A 26,866-nucleotide genomic window follows, 5' to 3' on the forward strand; every position below is an offset into this window, starting at 1 on the left:
TGTAAGTTACGAAAACAAACACGAACGATTAATAACTAGAAAACTAATACTGTAAACTGTTTGAATTAATCGCATCGCACTAGTTCTAGTGAATTTATACGAAAACATATACGAGTTGCCTTATTCTATTGACATGAGTCCGAACGAAATGGTAAATTTGAAAAGCTATGATGCCTGATTTTATTTCAGACGTTGTTTGTCACGACAAGCATTGCAGTGCAAGTATTTTATACTTAAGGGCTAACCTAAAAAAATCATTTATCGCTAAGGTCTACTTTCCCTGTTCTTCAAAACAACTAATGCCTGTTGCTACATTTTGAACACTAAGCTTGGCCAAACAAAAAACAGCCAGCCCTTCATATAACACACGAACTGTGATTTTCATTTTAGTGACCTAGATTTCTAGAGTGCGTCTGATAACTTTTGGTTCTTATTGGCTGACTAGGTAAAGTAGGCAAGCTAACGTATGCCATATTATTACGAATTTTAATTTTTACTTGCTTGAAGCTCACGCAAGAATGTGCTCTCTTTCATATCAGGTAAGGCAATGAGACTCAGCTGTTTTTAGAGGCAATACGGTTTAATTAATTTTCTATGAACATTTCAAATATTGTGTTTTGCCTCATTTGTGCGTTTTTAAATCGTGTTTACTTCGCAAGACACGGGAAGTTCGTACGAAGAGTGAAACAACATTAGCAGAAAGTGTAGTAATGTGAGTAATGTCTAGAAGGACAATCTACATAGTCATATCTGATTCAATATGATCAGAAGTACGTTCATGACAGGTGATTTTCACGAATTATTATAACAAGTTTTGGTGCTAATGTGTGCAATAAACACAAAACTACGACTAGACTAGAAGTTTAAGGCGTGTAGAAACTGATATCCGTATTCTTCCTTCATTTCCCTTCTTACAGGACAAGAATGTATTCTGCAAAGAAAAAAATTCAAAAAATGAATACTCATTAGTGGTCCTGACGTAAGCTTTTTAAAAGTGGTGATTACTAAGCAGTGTGGGTGACCCGCTGCATACAGTTATGGATACTCTCAGATGACTCATGTCTGAACGCTAAAAATATCCAAGTCACGTGGTGACATTAAAACCTTGACAGAGAAGATATACATGCAACCATAGTTTGTCTGTCTTTACTATCGTCAACAAAAGTAGAATTACGAATTTTGAGCAAACAAATCTACGATTATTGAACTGAGTCGCGTAACAATGTTCAGTTGACGGATTCCTTTCACCATCAACTGACAAGATACTTAAAGATCAGTTCTTTTTCATTGATAAAAGAAACTTTTATTTTATAATCCACTAGGATATCGAGGAAGATTTCTTGTTTTAATCACACTGTCGTAGATCTTTCATCCTCTATATTTTATTCTTGTGTAACAACAAATAACATTTTTTGTGTTATTCTTCTGTTTAGAAACAAGGAACAAAAGAAGCCGTTACGTTTCAAAACGCAAACATTTGAACAAAATGTCACGAAAACTGTACAAACAATACCATCTAGATTTTGAACGGCACGTGACACTCTCGGAATTTTGATTTAATGCCAACAACGCTCTTGAAACAGGTTAAACAACAACACTATCAGATCTATGAGGCTCTTCAAGAAAGCAAGGCTATAAGGTTTTCTTTCTACGAATAAAATTTGTATCGATGAACATGTACTAACTCCAAGTCTACAGTATGTCGTCAGAATCAACCTTTCAGTTACTTCCAGAACAAATGCTTTAACCGAAACGAGGTAAGAACTGGATGTTCTAATTTATTATATTTACATGTATGTTTCGTCAGGTTAACACTTTCTTGTCAAGCATAATGATGCTGAATATCACTACTTCATTTTACTTACTTTCACAAAGTCAGGGAGAACACCGAATAACTGCTCTGATAGTTACTTCCAACGCATATTTTGAACATTTTCTTGTTCTATAACACTTTGCAGTTATTATTTTATCTTTATTTTCTCTAAAATATAAGTAAAGTATATTTATCGTCTATCTACCGGAACCCGCTGCACTTAACCCATTTTCTATCTCCAGGACTTTTTATTTTGCAGTCCAATAATGTCATTGTTTATGCGAATAGTATCATTTCTGTATCATGTATTTTTTTTTAATCTAATAATGTCATTGTTTATCAAATAGTATAAGTTCTGCATCATATTTTTACATATAACTATAGAAACTTCATTCTGGTACTCAGATATCACGCTTTCTTTGTAATTGCTTCAGCTCCAAATACCTACACAAACTGAATTCAACATTTTATTTTCAATTCCTTCTGTTTATACAGTACGGTGTCCGTCTTATGGATCGAAAATGGCATAAGTAGGTGTTCAGAGCTGCATGTTTGGTTATTATTTGTCTTACGTAATAAATCGTAAACGGTGTAAATAGGCTTCTAAATTGCCTATGCAGGAAAATCTAGATGTTGTTGTTTTGTTGTTGTTTTTTTTAATTTCGCACAAAGCTTCTCGAGGGCTATCTGTGTTAACCGTCCCTAATTTAGTAGTGTAAGACTAGAGGGAAGGCAGCTAGTCATCACCACCCACCGCCAACTCTTGGGCTACTCTTTTACCAACGAATAGTGGGATTGACCGTCACTTATAATGCCTCCACGGCTGAAAGGGCGAGCATGTTTGGCGCGACGGGGATGCGAACCCGCGACCCTCAGATTACGAGTCGCACGCCTTAACACGCTTGACCATGCCGGGCCTAAATCTATATGTACACTAACTAACAGATAATTCGAAAGTGAAGAGATAAAAGAAATTATCGTTAACAGTATGTGAAAATGTTGTTGAGATCATCCAAAACCATCTTTAAGGTTATGCTTCAGAAATGTGATTAAAATGCATCATATACAATATTCTTGGCATTAACGAATTAAACATTTCAAACTAAAGTTACCAATATCGTTCCTTAAGAATAGCGCTCCTTATATGCATATGGAGTTTTGGTATAAATGATCGAAATTCGACCACAGTAACGTTTGAAAGTGCAAGGTTAAAATTCTGTATAAGCATAGCATTACACTTTTTAGTGGACTAAAAATATTAAAATCAAAAGTTTCCTACACAAGGTAACACAAGCCTTGTCATGTAACTGCTTCCAAATTATCTAAGTAATGATACTTTGTTGTTCTAAAGAACAGTTTAATTAACTGTATAAACAGTGTTACCACAATACTTGAAGTTTCTGTCAGATTCCATGTTCCCAGATGAATGTAATATTCTTCAGATCAGATCAGAGGGAATGTATGTTAGCGATTAGGTTATGATGCCACATGATCTCTTCATTTATGCATAAACGACTCACGGACAAACCAAGAACAACAACCAATACTTACAATGAACCTACCGCATTAAGATTGTGGATCACTTTAAAACCAGCTATTAATTGTTTCATACCAGTTCGTTATAAAGATACTTGTTTACGTTATCTACAGTTATGGGCCCCTCGCTAGTACAGCTGTATGTCTCCGGATTTACAACGCTAAAATCAGGGGTTCGATTCCTCTCGGTGGGCTGAACAGATAGCCCTTCGTGGCTTTGCTATACGAGAAACACACAAAAACACACACACAGTTATGGTATAAGTGTTGCTGTTGTGGACAGATGTTGGTAATTTGTATATAAAAATATTTCATTTTTTTTCATTATCTTTATACTTTGTAATTGTCATTTATTGTGCCAAGTATATTAATAAACGTTTAAGGTATGACCTTGAGTCCAAGTTTGAAACATTTAGTTAAAAGCGTAGGTTGTATGTCCGTCAAAAAAAGGTGAAAAATACTTACCTCAATTCATAGCACTTACCATGAAGCATAGAAAAGACAGTGTGATGGTTTGGGAGTGATTTTATGCTGAGGTAGCAGAAGACATTTGCAAAATAGACGGCATAACGAACTAGCGCAAGTACCATCAAATACTTATCCGTCAAGGTTTAATCAGTGGTTCGCATATTATTGGTAAAGGATTCTACTACCAAGAAGAAAATGTCCCCAAACATCCAACCTCTGCAGAAATTATTAAGCTAATAAAGAATCTGTTGGAGTCATTCGAATGATGCATTGGACCCCACAGTTCCCAAATCTCAACCCAATAGAATAGATGTGAGATTTGATAGATCGAAAACTTGACAGTTCAAGTCACTCCTAGAGAACCTTTATGGTAGTGTACTAGAGACATTTTGAGTAAAATCCCAAAGGATTCTTTGTTTAAATATATTGCAACAATGCCTCAAAGACTGCAGTTATTAAAGCAATAAAGGACACACAAAATATTAATTGTTTACTCAACTCAAGCACTTCTACTGAGTTTCTGTTGTACTAAATATGAAGGTTAATAAAATATTGATGTTTTACCTGTGATTCACCTTCCATTGTTCTTCGAAAGTAGCCTGAAATATAATTGTTGACTTTGTTTTAACACATCTTCACACTATTGTATATATATATATATCATTCTCATTATTGAAAACAAGTTTCACGTATCTTCATTAACGCAAGTGTCATTAAGGGATATATTTGTTAAATGGAAATAATAGCGTTGTGTCATTGGATTACTGAACAAGTTTCTCCATTTTTTCAGTTGTATGACTTTAATTAGAAATTGTGTATTTTTATACCAATTTATATTTTTTCAGTTTGTATGTGTAATAAGTTAATATTTCTCTTCTTGTGTTAGTTTAACCTCTAGTTCAAGGATACATAAAACCTGTTTCGCAATGGGCAGTTTTTCAACTCTTTGGTGACTCAGTGTAGTAAGACGAGTTGAAAACCAACGGTGTGCTGTATTGAGTAAATTTAGGGATGTTGTCATGTTTATACAAACGTCTATAAAACCGTGAACGAACCAATTAATATATGACATACATTTATTTAGACATGATGTATATGTACTTCTTTGTACGTCTCTAGTACTTTTATTCCAATTCAGAAACATCACGTAAATCAGTTAAGCCCCATTAATGTTCCATAAATCCAACAAGCTGTAGCATGAACCAATGGTAATATGAAAGGATCAATACATTAAAAACTGTAACTTTAAGAATTAAAGCGCAGGCGTCTTATTACATCAACTACTGACACAATGTGAGAATTATAAGGGAAGTAACTGATAAAAGTCGGAGGTAGCTTTTAAAATGTCTTCAGACAAACGAAATGTCTTTATGGAGTAGCTATGGACTCTCCGCATAGTGGCGCAAGTATTTTCCACCAATTTAGGTCAAAAACCTGGACCCATTCCAGTCCCCAAAAGAGTTGGAGAAAACCTTTAAAATGTCTTCCGACAAACGAAATGTCTTTTAAAAATTACCTCCCACTACCTCCAACACCTCGGGAAGCCTAAACTCGACCCAGGAGACAACTTTCGACAAACATTTGCTGAAAATATTTCAGCTGCTGAGTGAATAATCTTTAGGTACATGAAAGGGGCATTTCGCATGTCTGAACACATTTAAAAGCTACCCTCCGACTTTTATCCACATTCCTTAAGGAACACTCAGTGGAACATATTCCTCTGCCACACAGCGTTAATCATATTCGGCTCTCAAAAAATACCGAAATGTGTCCGTCATTATTTACGAACACGAACCATTTTTAGCAAGACAATTAGGTATAATATTCTACATATGTTTTATCAAAATTCGATCTCTTTTTTTTTACCGAGTTACAGAGAAAGAATAGTGTTAGTTTTGTGCTTTAAATTACATGCTAGCCCTCTCTAATTTAAAGTGAAAGACTTTAAAGAGAGAAAGCAACCAGTCATCTCCACCCACTGCCAACCCTTGGGCTACTCTTTTACAAACGAACAGTTGGAATGAGACCGTCACATTATAACGCCTCCACGGCTAAAAGGGCCAGAATGTTTGCTGAGACGGGAATTCGAACCCGTGACCCTCAAATTACGAGTCGAGCCCCCTAACCACCTGACTGTGCCAGGTCACATAAAACTATACAATCAGCTATCAGTGCTCTGCCCACCACGGGAATCAAAACCCAATGATATAAGTCTGCAGGCATATCACTGTGATATTTGGGAGCACAAAAATAGTGTGAAACAATCGGTCTCTGCGTTAATAGATAGGAGTTTTTGGATTTTCATTATCTTGACTCTTAAAAACTAATCACTTGGCAAATGTAGTAAAAAAACCCATCGAGAATCAATATCCAAATAAGCATAAAACGAGCCTTCAGTGAATGTAAACATCTAATATGTTTCTACTTGATAAAACATTTTGTCAATCACATATCATGACATAAAAATGTTGCACGATACACCTGTATTGTACATGAAAACCAGTGTTTATAGGATAAGCGGCATCACTTTTAATACCGAAAAATTGTGCTTTAAAAATTCCCTATTATAAAAGAATTGTCAGTCGTTAAAATTCTGGTTTTTAAATAGAGTGTGGTATTATTACACTTTGATCTTAAGGTACTAAATTTCACTTACGTTTGTAGACGTACATGTATCAATACTCAATAGATGTTTCTATGTAATACATGTACGATTTTCTTTTAACGTATTCCATAAGATTTCAAATAAATATTGCAGGGCTTGTTATATGCGCTTTCTTTCATATATTTCTAAAGCTATGAGCCACATAAAACACTCGTTTTAATCTTCTGTGAAATCACAGCTGTTAGTCTTACCAGAAACGTGGTCATAATATCCATAAAAACTGCTGCTATGTCAAAAATCGAAAACGTTGACCAATCTTTATTTGGAAAGCCAAGTTCAAACGTTTTTACATCGTTAGAACTTGTGAAAAACAATAGTGTGTTCTAATTTAATAATTTTGTATAATGAAAACAGATGTTTAAATTTCACATTTCCACTAGTTCTGAAACAAGATACTATTGACTATTGTGTTTTGTATTTGTATATAATACAATGAAGGTTTAATTTGTTGAGCGCAAGGTAACACAAAGAGTTATCTATATTGACGGACAAATACTATACTATGGCAGGATTCATATAGGTTAGTGTTAACTGCAACCAAAAATAACATGTGATTTAGCTAAAGCGATCAGTAAGCGATTTAAATGATTATTATCTATTTTGTCTGCATTAAAACTGTTGCCATTTAGAGAAAATTAAACTTTAATTAATTATTTATTCTTAATCACATTCGAATAACTAATTATCGCGTTTCAGTAGCTTGTTAAGAACGAAACTAGGTTTCAAAGTTAAGCGGTTTCCCAAAAGCATAAACATAAAAATTCTGCTTTTTTCCCATACAATCAGTGATAATTTATAACCGAACACCGGGATTTTTAACGCCACTGTCATAACGTATCCATGTTTTTAAAATATGAAATGCGTTTTTGCCGCAACAGGACGCCAACCATGAACCTTCAGGTTCACAGTTCAGCAAGCTAACCATTAGGTCATGTCTGACCCCAACATTGCTATTAATCTTTGACCAAAGCTTTTTGAATGTCCTTTCCTTATAATATTATATTAATAGTACCCTCTATTGGCAACTCAGACAACGAAATACATAGTTGGTACTTTAGCCGTGCCTCTGCGCAAAGAATTGTTTGTTTGTTTGTTTTTGAATTTTGCACAAAGCTACTCGAGGGTTATCTGTGCTAGCCGTCCCTAATTTGGCAGTGTAAGACTAGAAGGAAGGCAGCCCAACTCTGGGGCTACTCTGTTACCAACGAATATGAGTTTGACCGAACATTATAACGCCCCCACGGCTGAAAGGACGAGCATGTTTGGCGCGACAGGGATGCGAACCCTACGCAAAGAAACACAAAGACCTTAATTAAAACAGCAAGGCATAAAGTAATTCGTTTATTTATGCAAGTTTTGGTTTTTGTACCGTCTGATAATATATTAAATGATCTCTTAATATCTTAATTTTTCAGTGTAAGTAAAATACGGTAAAGGATGTATCCAAAAGTACGTATAAGTATTCTATGTGGGCTGGACGCGTTAACACTATGTAAAAACATTTTACTTTTTCTTGTTCCTGGACAGAAAGTGTTATTTCCCAATTGTTTATGCCTAAAGTAAATGGAAAATACCTATTTTTCTCTTCAAATTTTGCTTTTGTGACCTGGGAGCGTTTAAGGAAAACATGATGGGAGACTATATTTGGGGGCTGATACGCGAAAGTGATTTGCATTACAGTCACGAATCTCGAAAAACTACTCACTTCTAAACATTTTTGTTCAATTTCGTAAAACTTTAGTACAAATACATGTAAATCTTGATTCATATGTTGTTTTGCCCATTTTTACACAGAAAATAGGTTAATTTCTAAATTTCATTATCCAGGTCACAAAAGTAAAGCTTGAAGTAAATAATGGCCATTTTTTGTACTTTTACAACATAAGCAATTAAGAAATAACAGATACTATTCAGGAACAAAATTTTTGTTACATAGTGTTATGTAAATAGCGTGCCATGCTTCTTATTGAACTGACTTCATACTTTCAACTGCGAAGGCGTTATAACTGATAGTTATCCTGTTATTTGACTAAAAGTAATTGCATAATAGATGTAAGATGCTGTAGACTAGTTGCATTCTCTTTGGTTAGCAGTCCTAAGTTCTGGATGGTTTTGCCTGAAACTTAAGGATCGTAATCCTGAGAATTTAACTCATGTGTCGTACAAAATGGTACACAAATAGAAAATATCAAACCTGCTATCACATTGATGATAATAATAATATCAGTTTATTTTTAATCAATTTTAAAGTGTGTGGATGAACCAAACTAAAATAATAAATTGTTGTTGTTTTGAATTAAGCACAAAGCTACTCAATGGGCTGTGTTGTACCCACCACGGGTATCGAAACTCGGTTTTTAGCGTTTAAGTCCGCAGACGTACCGCTGAGCCACTGGGAGGGGGCGAAATAATAAATAAACAAGGCTTATTTGTTATGTAGCATTTTAATCCCTTGGTACAAGTCTTTCCAGTGTCGCTTTACCTTTGGATATACGTATGTATACTATATTTGCCTTATAATTGTATAAGGACTCCACTCATTAAATGTTTATGATAGTTGATATAGAACGGTTGATTTTCAGTAAACTGTTATAAAACAGAGGTTTTGAACAGATATGAAGACTGTTTATTATAAAGACAAAATTCATTTAATTATCATACATAGACATTATTCAATAGTTCTTAGATAAAATGTAATAATATGCTGAAATTTCTGTTACTTAGGTATTATTACAACCAACAATAACTCTGAGCTACACTTATTCGAATTGCAGAACATAAATATATGATTCTGTGTAACATACTTGCATTGTATCGTAACTTCCAAGCTAACGATATCGTAAAAAAACATTCACCAAACATTTAATCGAACACGCTTCCACTTCATGAATTTTGAAATACCTGGATCGTTTATTACTTTTTGAATTCTAGCTTTTATATGAAACAAGTCTTTTTAGGATCCTTCCTCTCAGCTGGTGGTAAGGACAAGTTTAAGGAGTATTTCGTATTTTGTCACAATTGAGAATGCCATAATAATGTCATAATTGAGAATGCCACCTGCCCCTTACCCTTTGTCTTCTTTATTCCCAAATGTATCTTATATGCTGGCATCTTTGGTTCCCTTTATTTCGTCAGACAAGTTTTGAAATGATTACTTCAGGCTCAGTACTAGAGATCACTAGATAGCCAACTCTTTTATATTTGAAATAAAATTTTTGTGCGATCATTATCTGATTTGGTAATTTCTAAAAACGCCCGGAATGGCTAGGTGGTTAAGGCGCTCGACTTGTAATCATAGTATCGCAAGTTCAACTTCTCTTCACACCAAACATGCTTGCCCTTCCAGCCGTGTGGGCGTAATAACATGTATGATCAATCCCACTATTCGTTTGTAAAAGAGTAGTTCAAGAGTTAGCGGTGGATGATGATGACTAGCTGCATTCCCTTTAGTCTTACACTGCTAAATTAGGGCCGTCTAGCTCAGATAGCCATCGTGCTGCTTTGCGAGAAATTCAAAAACAAACAAACATTTCCAAAAGTAATCTTTCTTTGTTTTACTGCAATTAAACTATTAAAGGAACAGAAGGCACATGAGACAGTTAAATCACTTGATTTAAGTCTTTCCTTGGAAATATAAGCCTCTTTTTTTATTATGATTGTATACTTAGTATCTTACCGTATTTTGTTAGTGATTAACTTATGTATTGAATATTAAAAAACAACAACATGTTGACTTACAGTAGCTATTTTGTGCCATAGTTTTATACAAGTGTCTTCGAGATTAGTCTTTTTCTAAGATATGTTAAAATATTAAGTAACATTGAGCTGCTTTCCCATAAAAGCCCAAATTTCCGACTTCATTTTGATCATAAGTAGAGCTGTGATTTCAGGAGTTTAAATCTGCAGTGATGTATTAAGTTTTCACCGTAACAGTATCTGATGCTAATCCAATAAAAAATCTTGATTATTTAATTTTATAATATCAGTAAACCACTTGTGAAAAATATAAATGTGTAGAGGCATCATTTTGTGTCTAACACTCTCACAGATTTACATTACGAGTACAAATGTATTATTATCTACTAATAATAAATGGTACTTATTAATTTGTATATTGTTGTTTATCTAACAGAATTTATTCGATATTATACATTATAGAAGATTTAAAGCATAAAGATTACGTGGAGAAATAAACGCGAATGGTTTCACCCAAATTTTTCGGGTTGCTGGCCCATAGACGTAATTTTAGAGGAGAATATGTCTCCCATGCTTTATAAGGGCAGAATATATTGTTTTTGATAATATGCCATCATGCATATTTATTCTAGTTACAGAGATTACTGCTGCTTTTGAAACTAAAGGTACGCCATTGTGCTGGCCAAAAGTGACTTACTTGCACAAGTAAACTATACAAAAACTTGTATAGTTTTTTTTTGTGTTTAACTTAGCAGAGATTTAACAAAATAATCTAAGTTTTGACAAATTGTCAGAATTGTTGAAAGTTATGACTGGTCAAAAGGCGGAAACAGTCGTAGAGTAAACCATATAGATCACTTTATATGTAAAAACGGCTCGTTTGGGTTGAGAAAATATTTTACGTAGAGGAGCGAACAACGTTTCGACCTTTGTGAACCTGACGATGACCGAAGAAGGCCGAAACGTTGTTCGCTCCTCTACGTAAAATATTTTCTCAACCCAAACGAGCCGTTTTTGCATATATATTTCTCTACAAGTAGGTTTTCTCGACATCACTGATCATATAGATCACTCACTTAAACAGCGTTGCGTTTCTTTGGTGCATCCGTGGGCAAGTGGAGTTTTTCTAAGTAATTATCAAGTTTGTGTTAATAAAAGACAATAGTGTGATCTATGTATATTTAACTGTAAAAGTAGGTTTAACCTTTCATACTTTCAGTCTGGTCTTACGTCCTGTCATTACCCACTTAGATGGTGACCTTTATATTCTGAAAAGATGTAAAAGATATAGAATTAGCCTTTTTTTAGACAATAACTAAAAACTAAATTTGGTTGTGTTGTGACTCACTGTGGTTAGTATACTTAAGTTGTTAGCATGTGTTAGGTGTAATATTCTACTAACCATCGGTTACATGATTTTATCTATAATTAGTTTTCAACAATAACTGAAACAAGCTATCCAGCAGAGGACTTTTCATAAGCTTCCCAACTTTAATAATTTGCATATGTGTTTTAAAATGTTTGAAAAACGAATAGGATAGTTTTATAATGTTAACTATTAAAAATAGTACGTTTATAATTGACTAAATATTGTATTTTAATCATTTCACTTGTGTTAGTTATCATTTGTTCCGTTCTTTCGTTTGTTTGTTTGAAATTAGGCACAATGTCAGACAACGACCACCACGAATATCGAAACCCGATTTCTAGCGGTGTGAGTACGCCAGACATAACGCCGTGCCTCTGGGTTTTTTCTCTCCTAAATAACAGACTTGTTTAATTGAGATTCATTTTAATTTGACTTTCTTGAAGTCAAATTTCTAATTCTATAATTGCTATTGTTGTTTCTGTCGTATTTATTAATGATAAATATTTACATATTAGCTACATTAGTTTCCACTAGATGGCAACACTAAACTTCTCAGAGGTACTTTAATGCAGAAAGGAAGCCTAAAACGGCACTAGCTATGGCAGATGTAGTGTGGTTGGAATGTCTTTACGTATTCTTCTTTGCTTTAAGTTATAAATTTTTTTAGAAGAACGATCTTATAACGCTTAAGCATTTTGTTTGATACTTGCAGTTGTCACACCAGCCTGTTGTGTACCTTTGCAATTAACAAGAAAGAAAGAAATGCAAAAGAACGATATGTTCTACAAACTACTACGTGCGATATATATATATATATATATAGTCTAAAACCGAAGGTTTTCTCAAAATTAAATCTTGTTCTAAATGAAATTAAAATTGCTTCTTATAGATAGGAAAACTTTAGTAAAACACCTGTTTTTATTGAAAATTGTTCTTACAAACACGCACAATAAAATGTAATAAGTTAAAGTAACCAGTTTTCAATTATTAATCGTTTTAAGGTCTGTAGCCTATACTCGATTAAGAAAATTATGATACAACTTTGATATTAGAAACCGTCTCTGAATTATAACCTAACTTTCGTTAACTGTCATACTTCTAAACCAAGATTAAGACAGAATACTATATATATAGTATGCTTTTATTCAGAAACATATAAACATACATGCATGTAGACATCTTTTTGTTATTATATTTATATAAACTCATATTTATAAATCTGATTTATAAATCGACTCAGATTTATAAATATATATAAATGTGTACACGCTTAGTCGTTTAATTGATTTATTACATGTACTGAGAGTAATTCGCACGTCCTAAGAAAGTTGTTCCAGCTCCTGTGGTGCCCTTGAAACAACTTCCTACATCTCAGAACGTGCTCATCCTCCTAGCTGTGATTATCCAATAATGTCTGACACTGTATTCTATCACAACAAACTTCTTTGAAGGATGAATAAATCAAGTTTAGATCATGTTTCGTTATTATCATTCCACAGATTTTCTACTATACGTGGACGTTGGCTTTAAATACCTGTATTTTTGGCCATATTTTTCATAGAAGCGACGGCTGATTTCGATTTTTTCGCATGGATTTTTTGAGCTTTTGTTTGTGAGTACTAAACGACCTTCAAAATTTCTTTATTGTATTGCTAACGTCACCAGTAGTCGAGGCCAACTTCAATGCAATATGCATACTATAGATTCAGAGTTAGAGGATTCTCTTTCGTAATATAGAGCTTGCTTTGCGAATGAGGGCGTTTCTCGACTTGACTTATGGTGTATTTTGAGCCCGTCTCAAACAACCAGCAGTGAGTTTACCGTTTTTACATAAAATACATGAGCACGCTTTTTTGAAAAGGACTGTGGCATTTTCGCTCCAAAAGTAAGTCTAAACCGGACAGGCCCGGCATGGCCAAGCTCGTTAAGGCGTGCGACTCGTAAACCGAGGGTCGCGGGTTCGCATCCCCGTCGCGCCAAACATGCTCGCCTTTTCAACCGTAGGGGCGTTATAACGTGACGGTCAATCCCACTATTCGTTGGTAAAAGAGTAGCCCAAGAGTTGGCGGTGGGTGGTGATGACTAGGTGCCTTCCCTCTAGTCTTACACTGCAAAATTAGGGACGGCTAGCACAGATAGCCCTCGAGTAGCTTTGTGCGAAATTCAAAAACAAACAAACAAACAAACTAAACCGGACATATTGCACTGTTGAATGGTCGGGAATTAGTCTTCGCCAAATGTATTGGTGCTAAGACTTGTTGTCCGTGGTGCCATTAAATAAGCATGTATAATTCCGAGTGTTATATAAAGTGACCAGATATCTTAGTTTGTCCACAATAGTTTCGGGTTTTGGAATGTTGTCCCAGTGTTCCAATAGATCCTTTTTAGACTCCTAAATGTCTTAGTTTTTATTTTTGTGAATAATTTGTAAATGTTTTGTACTTGCATTCAGTACTATTAGGAAATGACAATCTCGAATAAACAGATATGATTTTTTTCCTCAACTGGTTATGGAAAATATCGAACAAACGGAATAGATAATTATGCACTTTCTGAGGTTGTTTATAAGGCGGTGTTCAGCAGACAACATAATGTGAATGAATACTGCGTCGTTATTGAGCATGTATTTTACACTCACCAAAACAAAGAAATACAAATGAACGTAAATGAATAGTATTGTTCCTGGAAATTCTTAACTAATATTAGTTGCTCAATGACTAACGTTTTACAAACTCGACAGGGAACAATGAATATACATTTTAATATTATTCATCCTCGAATTTTTAAACATATTTTGTTGCAATATGTTGAAGAAAGAACAAAAGAAAACGAATGTTCTTAGGCTTAGGAATTTTAGCTTATATGGGAAGGTAAGGGACTTTAATAATCAAATTCTTGTGATGGTTTTTTTTCTGATGCTTTCAAGATCATTTATTTATGAAACGCCTTCAAAAAATGTCGAATCAATAGATATTTGCCAAAAATCAGTAGTAGAAAGAAAAACTTCTCATACAAGGTAAATGTTTAAAGCACTAGACACTAGTTATATTAAGCAAATAAAAACGCTTACAACTTACAAGAATAAACATAATTTGGAATGATCTACAAATTCTACACTGTGAACAAACAACAGTGTTGAAACAATAAACAATATTTAGAGTGAAAGACAAAACTCGCATTCACACTCAGATATCGATTTTAAAAGCACATATGAGTAAGATTGAGCAAACATTATGAGCAAGACGTAGTGCTAAAACAATACTCACCATTGAGTTGAGTACGTATGTTTTGTTATTGTAAAGCCACATCGAGCTATCAACTTTGTCCACCGACGGGAATTGAACTCCTCATTTCGGCGTTGTAAATCCGAAAACTTACCATTGCCCGAGCGGGGGACTTAGTTGGAGCGAGAAAACTTGCATGTGAACAAGCTTTAATGTTAAAATAATGGGCGCCGTTTAGTTTGATTTGTTTGTGTAGAATTTCGCGCAAAGTTACTCGAGGGCTATCTGCGCTAACCGTCCCTAATTTAGTAGTGTAAGACTAGAGGAAAGGAAGATAATCATCACCACCCACCGCCAACTCTTAGGCTACTCTTTTACCAACGAATAGTGGGATTGACCATTATAACGCCCCCACGACTGAAAGGGTGAGCATGTTTGTTGCGACCGGGATTCGAACCCGCGACTCTAGGATCACGAGTTGAACGCCTTAACACACTTGGCCATGCCGGGCCCGTTTAGTTTGAACAAGTAAACCTGCATTGTGAATAAACTACATTGTTGAAACTGTATGCATATTTCAGATTTAATGATTAAATATAAAACTGCTAATTTAAACAATTATAAATGAAAATTACAAGCTAGATAGTTTACATACTGTTTATATTCAACGAGAAACACTGAAATAAAGCATAAAAATACAACAACAAGTCGAGAGAACTTACAGTTCATGTAACAGTAAACTTTAAAAACTAAAAGCCTAAAATAATAGACACTTTAAATTCAATAAAGTCTTAACAAACTGGAAGGCTGAAACGAGGTTGGATCCCAACTTTAGCACTTCAACACAGGCTGGGTGATTAACGTTTCAACTAGTGGATTTTTAGAATCGTTATTTTAATTCAGGTGTATTCTAGTATAAATAAAATTAATGAAATTATAATATTTCACCAACTTCCTCCATTTCACACCGTAACAATTGTTATCCAGAAATTTACTAATGTAACTAATGTCTCGATCACGAGTGTGTTAATAGCCTAGATAGCTTGAACAACCTTGGTATTATGTAAAATGTTATGTCACTACTGGCTGTAAAACGTATGAAGTGTTTTACACCTCATTATATATTGTTCTCTACTTTCGCTCGCATGTTCCTAGTAATAGCGCCAGCCTACGATGGCTTTACTGTCTTGAAATGTTTACATGTTTTAGAGTAATTCCTGTACACAGAATCCGAAAATGACATCCATTTTTATCCATCACGTACAGATTATTTACAGAACGTCATATGTACTTTTACATAAGTGATTCACTTTCATTGAGTTACGTTTTGTTATGCTTAAAATGTTGACAACCACTGGCTACAGATTTCTCTAGACAAATCGCGACGTGAAAGTTTTATGGATCGTTTTAGAGGTCAAACATAACAAACATGACAATAAACAATGTAAACGAAATAATAATATGATATAAGTAAAGGTTTTTCCTTCCCAATTTGTCAAAAAAAAATCCTTGCGTGATAGAAGGAAAAAAGAATATTATATTCGAATTCTGCGTGAGTGAATTGTAGAAAATCTGTTACTGAAACCAAAACAAGTTTTATGGAGATTACATGCCTGTGTAATTATCCACTGTCTTGACATTTTGAAGAAAAAATTAACGTTTCTAAATGACATGTACTATCGGTACTTTGTTTAAGAATTAACCTGCCCAGAAGAAAGTTAATACTTAAATATTATAACATAAGAGCTTTATTTGTATGTTACTTTATTTTTATAAAATATCATGTCATTAAAATCACCTTCGCGAGAAGAATAAATAAATAAACATAGGCTAGTCAGGTGCACCTTTTGCATGCCTTAATAAGTCGCGTAGGACTACGCTTTCAAGTGGTACAAGCGAATACTCATCTTAAATTGATGGTAACAAGAACACAACTGTGTGGCACAGACCATCCTCAAACTCTTAACCATACCTGTAGGAACCAAAAGCGCAAAGTCACTGAGTCATGCTGACTCTAAAGCTATATTTTAACTTCAACAACAACAGCAAAGTATAATCCTTCAAAACATTTAATAAAGGCAAAAAACTGCTACAACGTGAACCAAGTAAGACAAAACTGTTTGTTGAATGTTGCAATAAAAAAAGAGTTCCAAATATGTTCGTATTGATAGGAATTAGAAAAATAAACATTGAAGTTCCACACCACAAACATTATAAGAAAGCGTTGAGTCTTAAGTCAGCGGTGAATGTAAATAATGTCAAATTTTATTACCCTGGAATTAAGGCCAAAAAGAACTCCAACTACAATGCTAACATTTGTTTTAATATTTCAAAAAACGTAAAAAAGCCTGAACTTTGAAACTGTTTTGAAAAACTATTGCCGATTGTACTTTTAATTATACTATTTAACCTATGGTATCGAAAAAATATAACTATATGTCGTCTTAATGTCGTGTTAAGATTTAGCAAGGACGGAATAACCAGACATCAGCAACTAATGCTCATGGTTATTTTTGACCAAATAGTGGTATGAAGTATTACAATTAATAATGTAGAGCAGTATCTCGTAGCTCTAACCTCAGTTTTTCACTTAATTGTCCGGTATGCTAATCACTAGGTACGCCAGGTCCTTGTTTTTATTATTTGTTGAGTTTTACGGAATTAAACAGCACATACTCGCTAGTTGAACAGTCAACCTCAGATTACAATACTTTGTTTTATTATTCTATAATTTTACTGAAATTATTTGAACAACTGGTGAGAAGCTCGGTATGGCCAGGTGGTTAAGGCACTCGACTCGTAATCCGAGGGTCGCGGGTTCGAATCCCCGTCGCACCAAACATGCTCGCCCTTTCACCGTTGGGGCGTTAAAATGTCACTGTCAATCCCACTATTCTTAAGATAAAAGAGTAGCTCAAGAGTTAGCGGGGTGGTGATGACTAATTGCCTTCCCTCTAGTCTTACACTGCTAAATTAGGGACGGCTAGCGCAGATAGCCCTCGTGTAGCTTTGCCCGAAATTCAAAACAAAACAAACAACTGGTGAGCGTGCCCTATTTTCTACCACATAATTTACATTAGGAAAATGGAGCCTACTGGTTGATAATTTACGTGATGATAAAGGCGAATAGGAAGAAAATTAATTAGTTTAAAATTTAGTGAAATATTTTATGAATATTTGAACAAAATAAACAATGTACTTTGACGTTTCATATCAAGTATGTGTACGTTTTCACGTGAAATTGCTCGATAAATACGAAGACAATTTCGAAATATAACGATAAATACGGACTTTTATGTATAGGAGGTTTACTAGATCAAGATACAGTAGTGTGTTGGCCAAAACAAACTACAGGACACACTGTGTGTTATTAACAGAAGTGATAATTTAGTGTAGCTCAGGCTGCCAAACAATCACCTGTGGATTTGTTCTACTGGAACTTTACTCCGCATATTAAAGTTAAAGGCATATTTGGTTTAAATATAAGCGAGATGTGTAAAATTATTCAACAAAAACTGCTCAATTTTGACCAAAATGTTTCGTCCACGTCTACACAAATGGTCACGTGAACTACGGATCTTAAAATGTTTACTGCAACTTCACCTAATAGTAAGGTGAAGCGAATTTTATTTATTTTTAGGTCGTTCGGATTATAGATGGCTGATTTAGAGCATAAAAACGTAGGGTTAAAGCACTTGCAGATATATTTAGTATTGGTTAAACCAAGTAAATTAGATTAACAGTTAGTTTCCTTTTGAAGTTTTCAAAACACAGTTATTAGTGATTATTCATTGTCAACTTTTAAGCCACAATTTGCTAATTTTTATGAAATTATCATAATTACAGAACATTTAGTGTCACATAATATTAGTTTAAGCAATTGGCGCAACTAATAATGCTTGATACGGCTGTCCCGAGTACATGCAGGTGCTGAGCAGAGACTGTTAATCTAGATTCCGTGTAGTTACTATAAAGAATATGTTTCGAATTTCGCTCAAAGCTCCACGAAGTTTACCTGCGCAGCCGTCCCTAATTTAGCAGTGTAAGATTAGAGGAAAGGCAGCTAGTCATCACCATCTACCGCCAACTCTTGGGCTACTCTTTTACGAACGAATAATGGGATTGATCGTCACATTATAATGCCCCTACGACTAAAAGGGCGAGCATATTTGATGTAACGGGGATTCGAACTCGCGACTCTCGGATTATGAGTTGGGTGCCTTAACCACCTGGCCATGCCGGGCCTACTATAAAGAATGCAATTAAGAGTGTTTTAGAAAAACTATTACTCTATATTCTAAATAATCTGGTTGGTTCTGTAAAGTGTAGATCTGTACTAAATAATAGGATTACGATTCTAAAGTTAATGTCACTATCTAGCTTGTTATGTGATTTGTTAGTGTGTTTTGACAAAATATCATTACATATATATAAAGAAAAACTGCTTGAGAGTAAAAAAAAAAAAAGAGGATTGAACATTCGAACTAAAGGAACGAAATTAAAATGTGTGGCTACCCAACACTCATAAGAACTTTACGACAAATATTCATTCATTAGTTAGCCAGGCCGCGTATTTTGTTTTACCCACTTAACCACCATTATGCCCCAAAATGAACAAAAAACGCGGGCCTGGCTAACTGATTAATGAATATTTACCGTAAAATTATTATCAATGCTATAAGTGTAACTACCAATTTTAATTTCGGCCGCCAATTTTAATTTCATTTCTTTACCTTCGACGCTCAATTTTTTTTTCTTTTTTTGGTTGCATCTATTTTCCACACCTGAGGTGTTTTTTACTAGACTGTATTATAGCAGAACAAATTATGTAAGCCATATTCGAGGAGCATATATAACTTGTTTACGCAAAGCAACTTGTGCTTACGGTAATTATGAAAATATTATACTTTGCGTTATAAAAGATGGAAATTCACACCTAATGCGCTAAATCACTTCATTCCTCTAAATAAGGACCTAGCATGGCCAAGTGATTAGCCTGATAGCCTATAGATCTGTTATTCTAAAGTTCGAGTTTCATTAAAGAAAAAAAAAATCGCTGTCAAAACTTCGGGTACGTCGTTGCGTTATAACGGTGACAGTCAAATCCAGTTATTCGTTCAGAAGAAAAGAACCTCAAGAATTGGCTATGGATAATGCTGTTGGCTAACTACATTTCCATTAATCTGTCAGCTTAAGCTTCGGAATGGCTAAGCGCAAACAGATTTTGAGTAATTCCTCTGAATGAAATTATAAACATATATACAGATAACAACTTATCAGAAAACCTTGGTTTGAAAGAAATACTAGTAACACAATTGTTAAATTTTAACACAAAACTACTTACAAAGCTTTTGTTTACGCAGCATGTAATGTGATAAAGATATACATTATGTACTTTTAGTGAATATTTGTCACTATATTTCGCGTATTTAGCACTTGGTTTTGTTCTTACATTATGTATAGTAATAAAAAATACGCATGTTGTACTGAAAGCTAAGAACTATTTAGGGTGTACAAACACTGTATTCTAACAAATAGACGTTGTACTATTAACTAGGTGCACCTGTTACAAAATAAAACAAAAATGTTACAAAGGAAGAGGCTAACCGGTAGTACCTTTACTTCAAGGATTTTATTAGGCTTTTTGACCTGTACAGCGAGGCTAATTATCACTCTTATAACGCCCTTATAACTATGTGATAAGCGTACACAAAAGTATCCCGTCTCTAGCCTTGGACCCTTATTTCCACAGTCAAGCAAAATAACTACTAGACACAGATAGATCATAATTTTTTGAAAGCATATACTTGGCGCAATGCGTTTTCAAACAACAAAAAAAATGTTACAAAAATTATTTATGATGTCACATGACAGCTTTTACCAAAGTTCATGAACTACTTTTACGTGTTTAAAAACTGTATCTTAAGAAATAATTATAGTGAAGCTTTAGATTTTAGTTTAGAAGTACTAGCTTCTTACACACAGAAAGAATGGAGATCGTGTGTCAGAATTTTAACGCTCGTGTTATCCGAGCTGTTTACGTAAAAATAGCCTTCAGTTGACTTCCCAGTGGGTCAGAGGAGCGTTTACATATTTCCCAGTAAGTGGTATATAGTTGTCACGCCTTAAAATTAATTTGTGTAGATTTTGAAGTGTGAAGAGAATATTTTTAGAGAAACATATTTATATTTGATTTTTTAAGTCAAACTTTCAAAATGTTACAGAAGTTAGTGGAATAATGTTAATTTTGTCTAATATCTGGGGTTCGATTTCAGGCGTGGACAGAAAGTGAGTAACCTACAGTGTCGCTTTACACCGAAATAACAGTTGCTTGTCCTTATAGGATTGTTAATAAATACCACTTCATTTAAATACATGAAACTTTTATATAAAATAATATAGATAAATTGTAAACAAACTTATCGATTAATTCGTACTTGTCATATTCTGATACATCAAGTGAAGACTTCTTTTGTTTAATTGTTACAAGAAATTCAGACACTCTGTTGTTATACTTCCTTTATTACATACAGAAACGAGAAAAACAATAATAAATATATAGATATGTCGTTGTGTTTCAAATGGAAACTTGTTGGAAAAGCACCAGGTGGCATTACACCTGATGCTGAAAAAATAAATAAACAAAAACCCTGTAAATAAACATGACATTTTCAGTTAATTTACTTCCAATTCAAGTCGGAAATATTTTGTTCGATCAGAAACAGATTATAGTAATTATAATAAAGGCGTCACGTGGGTAAGAGTGATTTCAATAGATAGTGACCTTCTCCAATTCTCTAAAATTATTTATACTTTGTACGAATACTCCATCTTTTTTCTGTCATTCCACATAAAGCGACTGTGACATCTGTGTATGTTGATAAATTAACAATAAACGTTTCTTATTGGTCAAAAGAACAGCAGTTGTCTCATACAGCTGTTCGTAATTCGTTGTTGTTTTTCTAAGCCAATGTTTTCACAAAGAGTAATATAAGGTTTAGTAGTTATTAGTATATCTATTAGTATACGTTAGATAGGCAGATAAATGTAAGCATCTATAGTAACATACCACAATATATAAGGTTTTAAAGATAAGTACTGAAATATGTTTAATACGAAAAAAAATAATCGTAAGCTGATTTTCTAATTGTAGCTTATTCTGTAAATACGTTAAGATGTGTGAGCGTTATAAACTTTCTTATTTACCAATAAAGAGTTACGATACTGACCTTTCGATGATTTAGGTAAACCCAAAACTGAACGTGGAACTAATAGTGGATACAAACATCGTTGTGTAACATAAAATAGAAAAAGTAGAACCTATTTGTTTGGTTTAATCGCAAAACTACACAATAGGCTAACCGTACTGTGCTCACGGCAGAGATTGCATTCTGCCTTTTAGCGTTATAAGTCTTCAGTTTGACTGCCTATAACGTACATTTTGATGGGATAGTGAAAAACTGTTACTCCAGAGTTCTGCCCAAGCCATCTCACGAAAGATCAGTTTATAAACTGTACAAAATTAATTCTTTGTTTTAATATTTTCGTACTCTTATCGAGAAGTGCGCTTGTAAGATATGTAAAATTAAGGTAAGAAGGAGTTCGACTGTTACACAAACGAAACTCATGAAAGACCCTTCTATGAACAGGAGTAACTGGGCAACCTTTTAAGTCTTCTCTAGAACTCAATAACTAGAGACCCCATACACACAAGCACAAACCACCACCGTAATGTTTAAATCGTGGTTTTACTTTATGTGTATTATAACTCTGTGTATTATTTGACTTCGAGGGAGTGAAAACATAATCTTCCATAAGACCCTTCCTAGACTTGCCTACTCCACTGCTTACTGCTCAGTTACGATTCCTTAATAAAAGCTGGTAATATTTAATTTAAATTACAAGCCCAACAAATTTAGTTAAAATTAAATTTGTCTGAATGCTTATGTCAGTGAAGTTTTAAAATATTACAAGTAAAACAACTCTTTTGATTTTCTTATTTCTAAAATATCTGGATTGTTTTTAACATAATGGCATAGCTGCACAAATGGCTATCTGGACTGTGCCGAATTGGAAGGATTGAACCTGTAATTATAGCCCAGCAGGGAAGGTGGAAAAACGAAGAAGAATTCTATTGTAAATTTTAGAAATTCTGTGAATTTGTACAATAACGCGACGTAATTGAACCTACCACCAATGGCACAATGGTACGTCTGCAGACTTATAACGTTAAACACTGTGTATGTGTATATGTGTACGTAATTATGTTAGCGTAACACATTCTGCTGTATTAAATCACTGCTTGACAATATTACACCAGCCCTTGTATCTTTCAGTACTTGATGATTCTGCCTTTACCACCTGAAACGCTCTTTATTGCATGAAAATAATTACACGGATACAAGGCTAGGAGCTCACCTATAACACTAAACTCCTGGTATCAACAGATTATTGTCTCTACTGTCGGTCATGCGTCAAGCGTTTAGAAATTATTCCTTTGTTCACTTATTCAGGTCCACTTTTTAGGTGATACATTTTCTAATTAAACCGTAGTTATTTGTATGAGTTCATAATTGTAATTGGAGAATATGAGTGCGCGTTTCAACAACTTGTATAGCGTTTGGTCTTCGTTTGAGACGCAGTCAACTGTTTCCACCTTTACATGCAAGTGGTCGTTTGTAAAGTATTCACATGCAAGTTTAAATGAGTTTACAAAATGTGAAGCACGTGCCTTTGTTTTACTACAAGTCTTTTGCACGCTATAAAATGATGTGTTTAAAATTTCTAGGTGTAAACTTCATAAGTTTAGCAGGTGAAACAATTGTACATACAATTCGAATAACAATTCAACTCTTTCTATTTTTTACTTCTCAATAAAATATTTTGAACAAATACACCCATACGTCAACCGTGGAATAATGTTTATTATCTTCAGGTCACTGGAGACTACCTAGTAACAATTCGTTTCTATCTTTTTAATGCGATACATAATTTTAATTTTCTCTCAGTTTTTAAAACAGTCAATAAAATCATTACCTAATTAATGTTTCTATTTTCGCAGTTTCTAATCTGGGGTAATTGGACCATAAGCCATACAGCTATTCAGTTGTATAATTACGGACAGGAAGCTACAAGAAACAAAAAACCCAGATGGTCATGGAACAAAAATGTTCAAGAACCACTGTGTTCAGCGCAGATAGGTCTCGTGTAGCTTTGCGCGAAATTCAAAAACAAAAACAACCACTTTGTTCCAGCAAAAATTAACATTATTTGTAACAGGCTCAGAGACGTTTTGGTCATTTTAAATTTTAAACAAGTTTAATGACATATACATTTTTACTTAAATTAATATCTGCCAAATTAAGATCATCAGTCTAGAACAGGTTACCTTGGTGAAAGTCCAAATAGGTAGGTAAGTATCTAGTTCTTATCCATATATAGAATTTTTAACACAATCAGAGAAACTACGTGCAAGTGTTTACGTACAGTAATAATTACTTTTATGTTCTTATTTCGATTTTGATGTTATCAAAAGATATTCAATTTACGTTATTAATTTTTTCGATATACTTGATTCCCGTTGGATTTTTCTTGTTTCAAAATTATTTCTTTTTTGGCGTTATGGACTATAATACTCTTGACTAGGTAATATTAAACTTTTCCGCGTATAATGTGTCTAAAAGTCATGATTAAAGTTTGAACAAAACATTTGGACAGGTTTCTAGGAACCAGAAATTACTACCAATATTATGTAGTTTTTATGCAAAGAAAGAACAACATAAAATTTCGTCTTATTGCGCCGGTTCCGGTTTCCTCATCACTCACACGAGATGGGCAGAGATTACTTAGGTCAATGTTTGTGTTAGATATATATAAAAGAATGGCCAATGGCCAGCCGTAATCATTCCACTCTTCAGTTCATTTTATCTGCGCTCGGTGTGAAAGTTTTTTATGTAAATTCATTGAGTTGGAGCTTAAGATTTGTTTGATAACTTTCCAGAATTTTTCCATACCTGAAACAGCTACAACAAAAAGAATTTTAATTGTTTAAAAGAATACAAACATATACAGTTGAAGAAAAGAAGAAAAAGAAAGCTCTTTTTTATTCCAATAAAACATCAGAAAAAAGTGGAGGCAAGGTAATATCCTAACAGCAGAAATCATTGTACTTTATTCGCTGTGGTATAAGTAAATTCTACAAAAAAAGTAATGCTTGGATTTTATGGTTTACTTGGTATCTTCAGCCTGAATGAAAGCATTTGTGATAAATAGGTGATATGGCCAGATGAGAAATCCGTTAGGGTTCGGCGTAACTGTCTCTGATTCTAACGTCACTGATGTTTGTGCTATTAACAATGCTGAATACGAGGTCTGTTCAAAAAATACGCGGACTGACGTCATAAAACAAAATGTACTTTATTTAGAAGTTACAGGTCTGGGACCCCTTCAAAATACTCTCCTCCCCAACGCACACACTTATCCCAACGGTGTTTCCACTTGTTGAAACAGTCCTGGTACGCTTCTTTTGTAATGTCCTCCAGCTCCTTCGTCGCATTTGCCTTAATCTCGGGAATCGTCTCAAATCTTCTTCCTTTCAAGGGGTTTTTGAGTTTGGGGAACAAGAAAAAATCGCAAGGAGCAAGGTCAGGTGAGTAGGGGGGTGGGGAAGAACAGTGATCGAGTGTTTGGCCAAAAACTTACGAGTTCTGAGGGCTGAATGGGCTGGAGCGTTGTCGTGATGGAAAAACCAGTCGCCACTCCTCCACATCTCTGTCCTTTTGCGACGGATGGCGTCCCTCAGACGTTTCAGAACGTCAATGTAGTAAGTCTGGTTCACTGTGGAGCCTTCGGGGAGGTACTTGTGGTGAACAACACCCTTAGCATTGAAGAAAACTGTCAGCATCACCTTGACCTTGGATCGAACTTGGCGAGCTTTTTTGGGTCTGGGAGATGTTTCACCCATCCACTGGTACGATTGGACCTTTGTTTCAATGTCATAACCATAAACCCATGATTCATCACCTGTTATGATCCTTGACAAGAAGTTTTTAACTTTTTCTGAACGATCAAGCAGTTCCTGACAAACCTGGACGCGATGGGGTTTTTGTTCGTCCGTCATTAGGCGTGGCACAAATTTCGCAGCAACGCGGTGCATCTTCAATTTTTCGGTCAAAATCTCGTAACAAGATCCAACTGATATTCCACACCCTTCAGCAAGCTCCCTGACAGTCAGACGTCGATTTGCCCGCACCAGGGTGTTAATTTTGTCGACGTGTGGGTCGTCAGTTCACGTGGAAGGACGTCCAGGACGCTTATCATCTTCAATGGACTGTCGACCATCCTTAAAACGTTCATGCCACTTGAAACATGCCGTACGCTTCATAGCAACATCACCGTAAGCCGTGTTAAGCATAGCAAAAGTTTCAGTCGCAGATTTTCCAAGTTTAACACAAAATTTCACAGCAAGTCGTTGCTCCTTCAGGTCATTCATTCTGAAATCCGCCAAACAAAAAAATCGCCTTTCACTTAAAACCGCGTAGCTAATACACAAATGAAGATATCTGCAATCGGGAAATGGCGTCGTAATCAGCTGATCTGTGCAAACCTAGCGACACCAAGCGGATTTCCCTGGAACCAACTGCAGCCGCGCAATTCAAACAGTTCGCGTATTTTTTGAACAGACCTCGTATACTCGAAATAAAATTCTAGCGTAATTTTTGGTCTCTCTTGTTCAAAATATTTATTGCATTATACCCTACATAAAGCAAACTGCTGAAAGAACATAAAAATTGAAAGTTCAAAATATACAGTTATGCTTTTTATAAAGAAATACAAAACACCGAAAGGAAAGTAACTACGGCGGTGTTTCCAAGTGAACGAAATCATTTATTAATCTAAGGTGAATGTATTTAAACCCACAAAATAAACCTGTACGTGAGCAAACAGTTCTTCTCTTTTGTTGTTGTTGTTGTTTCATTGAACATTTAGTCCAAAGATCTGACTCTGCATAGTATATCTTAATTTTGAACTGATAGGTTAAAGGGAAAGCAATACCTATTGACAGTTCTTCTGCTAATTCTTGTGTGATCAAATAC

The 26,866-nt window shown here is 34.6% G+C and overlaps 1 protein-coding gene across 2 annotated transcripts in view; it reads left to right on the plus strand.

Moving 5' to 3' along the window:
* The first annotated feature begins 1,449 nt into the window (after positions 1-1,449).
* Positions 1,450-26,866, plus strand: part of LOC143258444 (uncharacterized) — a 107,916-nt gene continuing 82,499 nt past the window's right edge. For both annotated transcript variants that reach the window (XM_076517390.1, XM_076517395.1), the window contains exon 1: positions 1,450-1,757. The gene's annotated coding sequence lies outside the window, so the exon portion shown is untranslated. The remainder of the gene's footprint in view (positions 1,758-26,866) is intronic.

This window comes from Tachypleus tridentatus, chromosome 8, assembly GCF_004210375.1.
Source record: "Tachypleus tridentatus isolate NWPU-2018 chromosome 8, ASM421037v1, whole genome shotgun sequence".
NCBI lineage: Eukaryota > Metazoa > Arthropoda > Merostomata > Xiphosura > Limulidae > Tachypleus > Tachypleus tridentatus.